The sequence below is a fragment of the Condylura cristata genome, unplaced genomic scaffold (genome assembly GCF_000260355.1).
Source record: "Condylura cristata isolate star-nosed mole 26May11 unplaced genomic scaffold, ConCri1.0 scaffold00048, whole genome shotgun sequence".
Lineage (NCBI taxonomy): Eukaryota > Metazoa > Chordata > Mammalia > Eulipotyphla > Talpidae > Condylura > Condylura cristata.
The window spans coordinates 1,103,913-1,109,903 of record NW_004567149.1 but is presented as its reverse complement, the minus strand read 5'-3'; the positions used below and the strand labels follow the sequence as shown (position 1 = coordinate 1,109,903).

Genomic DNA, 5,991 nt, shown 5'->3' with positions numbered 1-5,991 from the left:
CACCGCTGAAGTGGGCAGCAAGGGCAGCCGCAGCCCCCCAGGGGCGCCTGCCCGCGCCCGGCCCCCATCTCAAGCACACACCACGTAGAAATCACCAGCCCGACGAGCGCCACTCGCTGCTGCTCAGAGCCCGGACCCCGCAGGAGCCCGCCCCGCCTGCCCCTGCCCCTGCCAGCAGGCGGGCGCAAGGCCGGGTGGTCTCCAGGTGAGTCCACTGGCGTCAGCCTCTTAAAGCACCACGACCAGTGGAGAGAAGCAATAACTCACCAAAGTCCAGCCCCTCCCGGCACCAAGGGCTGCGTGCTCCCGCCCAGGTGACAGAGGCCCCTCTCACCTCCCGGGTCGGGGCGTGCGCCTGTCCGAGGGCTGCCCCTGGAGCACCGCGGACCCCTGGGGTTCGGGACGGCCTGGGTCCTTCCCAGACGTGCCCACCTCGCGCTCGCCACTGGCGTCTGCCGCGGCGGTGGCCTCTCGCCTCCGGAAGCCGCTTGGTCTCCTCCACTGACAGTCGCTAGGAGACGAAGGGCCAGAGTGGGGTCAACTGCACTCCCCGCTCCCCGGTCCAGCGTCCCCCGCCTGCCCCTCACTGTCTCCACTCACCCTCCGAAGCCGGCGGACCTGGGCGCCTGCGGGGCGCGGGCTGTGTCTGCTGGGGGGAGCCCACCCCGGCGGCTGCCGGAGCACCTCGCCAGTCTTCCCGCTCCCCGCTCGTCTCGCCGCCTCGTCGGCTGTCAGGGGCCTCTGTTCTGTCTCCCAAGTCCGCGTTCACCGCCATGCGAAAGGCCTTTCTTTCTCCGCCCCTGCAGTCCTTGCGTGCCAAACTTGTGAACTACTACTACCTTCTGCCTTTTTTAGAGTACTTACTACAAAGCTACCTGGCCGCAAGCCCACTGAGTCCAGGACGTGACACGCAGAGGCCAGGCCGTCCGGCAGGTGGGCAGGGTGCAGAAGCCAGCGAGGCCCGGGCGCACACCTGCGCGGTGTGCACCTGCACCTGGCGCCGGCCGCCCCGCGCCACCGGAGGCCGTGAGTGCCCTGGTCCGCAGACTCCGGGGGCGGGTGCAGGTGCGGCCCTGTGGTCTCCATCCTGAATGACAGCAGGAGCGCGGCAGTCGGGGCACCCTGTCCCGTCCCCGGGGAGCGGGACGAGCGGGCCGGGCTCTTCCGCCAGCCTCCTGGTGTGGCCGCCCCGGCTTGGCGTCCAGCAGCCTCGGACGGGCGCGGCTGCGGGTCTCCCGCCGCTGAGCACCTTCCCTAAACGAAGCCAAAGCAGTAAGCTGCCCTGAGGGCCGAGCCCCGAGAAGCCTGCCGGCCCCTCCCTCCTGCCCGCGGGCTGGCTGGCTCTGGGCAGCTTCTCGGGCACCTGCCGTCCAGGCCCGGCTCTGGCCGCTGGCCGCCCCCACCCCCACTCCTGCGTGCAGGGCGGGAGGCCTCCTCCTGTTCTCTCCCAGACGTCTATTAACCCCAACCCAACATGAGCCCTGAGACAACGGAACGGCACTGAGGGTTTGATTCCAACAGGGGTCACTGCTCGCGGGAGGGAGAGGGGCCGGGGAGTCGGGCCGGCCGAGCAGAGGGCAGAGCGGGCCTTGGGAGGGCGGCGGGCACCACGGCGGAGCCAGCCCGGACGGTGGCTTCGCCCGCCGCGCGTGCCCGTCCGTCTCAAGGGTGCCCCGCTTGAGTGTGTGTCCTGGAGAAGCAGCACCCCGCGTCCTGTCTGTGGGGCCGCCCCAGCCCCTCCCGCGAGTGACCCCGGCGCGCCCGGGGCCTGCGGGCGCCTGCCCCCAGCACAAGCCTCCTCGGGCCCCGTGTCGTTCCCAGCTACGCGTCTGCATGATGTCACACCTGTTGTACCTTCGGGGAAGATTTGTATGTAACTGTACAGAAATAAACATGTCGCCCCATTAACGAGTTTCCTCTGGAATGTCTTCCCTACCTCATCTGATGGTACCCAAGAAGGGCATTTCACGACCATGACTACAGTAATAAAAGCGCTACCTGTTATCCAGGTCTCCTGCGTCCCTCCTTAGCGCCCGTGACCGAGTGCGGCTCTCCGGGGGCAGTGGGTGGCCGCTCCGCCTGGGCGCCCGTCCTGCAGCAGGCGGGCCCGGGACGGGGGCCGCCGGTCAGCCTCGGAGTCTGCCCTCCCGCGCTCTGGCGTCCTGCTGCCCCGGCGGCGGGTCCCTAGAGAGGTCGAGGCCGATTCTCTTACACTGTGACTGTGAGGAATGACTGGTACCCCGAGCCCTAATGTCGTATTTTTTAACAAGAAAACGATATTTCTTTAATAAAGTATTTATACCAAACTCCTCTCTCCGTCGTCCTGGTTTTGTGTGACTTCCTCTCCCACAGGGCGCCCGCTGGGCTTTCCACGCCACCTCGACGCTGGTGAGGCCTCGGCGGGAGCAGGGCCCGTCTGCAGAGAGCCTGTCCTGAGCCCCGGCCCCGGCCCCGCCACCGGCGTCCCCAGGCCGGGAGCGCCAGGGGCTTCTGTCGCTGCTCAGTGTGCACAGCCCGCCGCGCTCGGGAGCAAAGGGCCGGGTGGACCCCAAGAGCGGCGCCGACACAACCCTGGCTGCACTAAGCCACGCGCGGAGCTCTGCGACCCCACACAAGTCCAGGCTCCAGGGCCAGCGGCCTCTGGCCCATGACCCTTTTGGAAAAGGGCAGGGGGCGGGGGCTGAGCGGCTCGGGGCGGAACTCACTGCCCCCGCAGCGGAGGCAGAGGGAGAGGGAGGGCGAGGCCGGCCCTGGGGCCTGTGGTGAAGCTGCTGAAGCACAGCTGACCCTGGGGAAGTGCGGGCTGCAAAGCCCTGTGCACTTCCTCCTAGGCGTCCCAGGACCTCCGCCGTGAGCAGAGGGCGGGCGGGACAGGGCCAGCCACAGTCCTGCTGCTGGAAGCCTCTGGGGGATTATTGCTCCAACCTACCCCGCTGGGACCCTGTCTGGCTCCAAGCAGCCCCAGGAAACACCCACGTGCTGCTCCTCATCCCCGGGGCCACCACCACGCGCACACGCTGAGGGAAGAAGGGGTGCGAGTGAGATGAACCCTCCAAACACAGACTGGGAGCACACTGACCTGGTGACGGTGCAACTCAATCCGTTTATTTAAATGTAGGTGGAACACAGGCCACAGCCCCCACTTCTCCCACAGCTAGAACTTGTCCGGGAAAGCCTCCATCTCCTCCTTGATCCTGTTCTCCACCAGCAGCGCGAAGGTGCTGTCTGTGTTCTGAAGGTTGTAGCTGACGAACACCTGCTTGTTGGTCTTCCTGGCTGACGGAGGACAGGCACAGTGACTTTCGCAGCGGGGCCGTGGGCCCACCTCGTGGTCTCCGAAGAGCAGCTCTTCCAAGGTGGCCCAGCCGACCAGCCACACAACCCGCGACCCCTGGCCGGAAAGGCTGGCGGGGCGGGGCGCCCCGGAAGCTGTGGTCATGACCCTCCTGGGGCAGAGGTCAAACCCTTCGCCCAGAGCCCCCCGCCCGCGACGCACGCACCCCCGCTTGCACGCACACTGCCCGTGACCTGAGCTAAATAAAGGGGGCGCAGTGAGCAGAGGGAGGCTGCAGCCTGGGCAGTACTGACCCCTCCAGCCACGCCCTCCCCACCGGCCACAGCTGCCAGTGCAGGGCCCAGCCCCCAGGCTCAGCGGACACTAGTGTTCCAGGGCCGTGGCCCCGTTCCTCGGGGCGCTGCAGAGCCCACAAAGCTGACTCTGCCCTGGTCTCTCGCGGGGGGCAGGGCACGCGCCGCCAGCTTGCACCCACAGCCAGCGGGGCCTGCCCTGGTCATCTGACCTCGGCAGCGGCGGACACCTGCTGCCGCAGCTCTGCTCCAGCTCTCCGCGGGTTACCACAGGGGCCACAACCCCGAGAAACGTGCCGACGACAGCGCCGTGGACGAGTGTGGTGGGCGGCCACTGACTCGGGTCACACAGCCCAACCTGAGCGCCTCAAGGTCAGGACGCAGAGTCGGGGCTCCTCAGCCAAGCGCGGAGAGCGGGACTCCCCAGCCCTCAGGGTCCAGAGGGACACCAGGCCAGCCGGCCTCTCGCCCAATGCCCACCAGGCTCAGCAGGCCTGCGTACTGCCAGGACACGTGCTGGCGCGGGAGGGGCCGCCTGCGCCCCACAGACACCTGCCCCGCCCGGCTCCCCAAGTGCTGACCCTCGCCACATGAAGGCGCCGGGCCCGCGCGTCTGTCACGCACTCCGCCTGGGCGCCAGGGGCCGTCACCCACGGCCTGGACACTCATGGCGGTGCCCTGGGCACTTGCTCCCCGAGACGGTGGGCACAACCGCCCTCCCCAGGAGACCCCACGCGTCAGCAGAGCCCTGCACAGCCAGCTGCGGGTGCACCGCCTTCTCCCTCCCCGCTCTGGCGGTCCACGAGGCAGGCAGGTCTGGCACATACCTAAGCGCTGGGCAAGGCCAGTGGAGGTGGTGTCGGACGTGTTGCCGAGGAGGGAGGTAGACACTGGGATAGGGTCCTGAAAGAAAAACAATGAAGGTGAGGCACCAGGAGGTGAGGCCAGAGGCGGTCAGCCCAACTCCTGAGCCCCGGCGCAGCTCCAGAGGTCAGGCACAGCCCCAGCAGTGCTGGGCAGGAGGCGGCCCCCAGCACACGATGGCGCGGGGCGGCGGAGAGGCGGGCAATTTCACAAATGGCTCGTATGAGCCTTGGAAACGCCACTGCGGGCCACAGGGCAATATCACAAACAGGAAGGATGCGAAGGACAGCAGAGGAAATCAGCCGGCACCGAGCGCCAGTGTTCTGAATCACTCTGCACTAGAGGACACACATGCCTGGAAAGGCAGTGGCCTGATCACTTCATCTAGGCCAGCAAGAGGACACGGGGCTCCACTCCCCTCGAGGGTGTCCAGGCAGGTAGCCTGGCCTCATCTAGGTCAGCAAAGAGAACACAGAGCTCCATTCCCCTCGAGGGTGTCCAGGCAGGTGGCATGGCCTGGCCACCATCTAGACCAAGAGGACATGGGGCTCCACTTCCCTAAAGGGTGTCCAGGCAGGTAGCCTGGCCTCATCTAGGTCAGCAAGAGGACCCAAGACTGCATGCCTTTGGCAGGCGTCTGGGCTCCTCAGGGTCAGCAAGGACCTATCAGCAAAAAGCCACCAGCCATCAGCATTCAAATAACAAAAATAAAAACTTCTCAATGTGCTTGGCCAACCTACTTCAGATGAAAAGCAGTAAGACTACAATGAATGCGGATCTCACGGAGTCCAGGCGGATCCCCCAGGGACCGCGGGAGGCAGCCCCTAGGCACCCAGGGCTTCCTGCCTTGAGCCAGGGCCCGCAGCTGCACTCGCCTGCCAGCCAAGCGTGACGGAGGCTGGGCCTGCGGCAGGGCGCCGGAACCAGGGAAGAAATGCAGGGCTGGAGTTGAACACACTGTGGAATACTAGACATCACGAGGAAAGAGGAGTTGCGGCGAGTACAGGCAGAAAGAGGTGCCGTGAAGCACGTCCTAATGTTATAAACCAAAGCTGGATGTTTACATCCCGACAAGCTGAAAAATATTTACAGAAACTATTCAAGGCAGTGAGAGTTAGGAGGAGGAACGGAGGAAGGGAGAAGGGACACAGGGGATGGGGAGGAAACAGATACTCGTAAAACATAACAGGGAAGTTTTGTTTTAAAAAGAAAGAAAAGGGAGCAGCCACTACTGCTTTATTTTCTTAAAATTTCCAACTTTGTATTAATATCAGATGAAACAGATTTCAAGTAAAAAAGCAATAGTAGGATGGTAGGGGGGAAATGGTGCTTTTAAAGCATCTAAAACAAAGTGGGCAGACAGCAGACTCAAGCAGCGAGGCCTCGGTCTGCACCAAACAGCCTCCCAGCCCCACTAGGGCCCGAGGGCTTCAATCAGTGTGGCGCCGGCTCAAAGGCCCGCACGTGGCCAAGATGCACGTTCTGGAACAGCCTGGAAGTCAGCAGAAGCAGGACAGCTGGGGGTGTGCAGGATAGCTG

General features: G+C 65.0%; 1 non-coding gene across 1 annotated transcript; it reads right to left on the bottom strand.

The window, feature by feature from the left end:
- Positions 1 to 3,083: 3,083 nt before the first annotated feature.
- LOC101627747 lies at positions 3,084 to 4,494 on the bottom strand. The gene is made up of 2 exons (XR_001146186.1): positions 4,416 to 4,494; positions 3,084 to 3,276 (listed from the first exon to the last, which is right to left on the bottom strand). It is a non-coding gene; the product is annotated as an uncharacterized LOC101627747 (transcript).
- Positions 4,495 to 5,991: the final 1,497 nt, after the last annotated feature.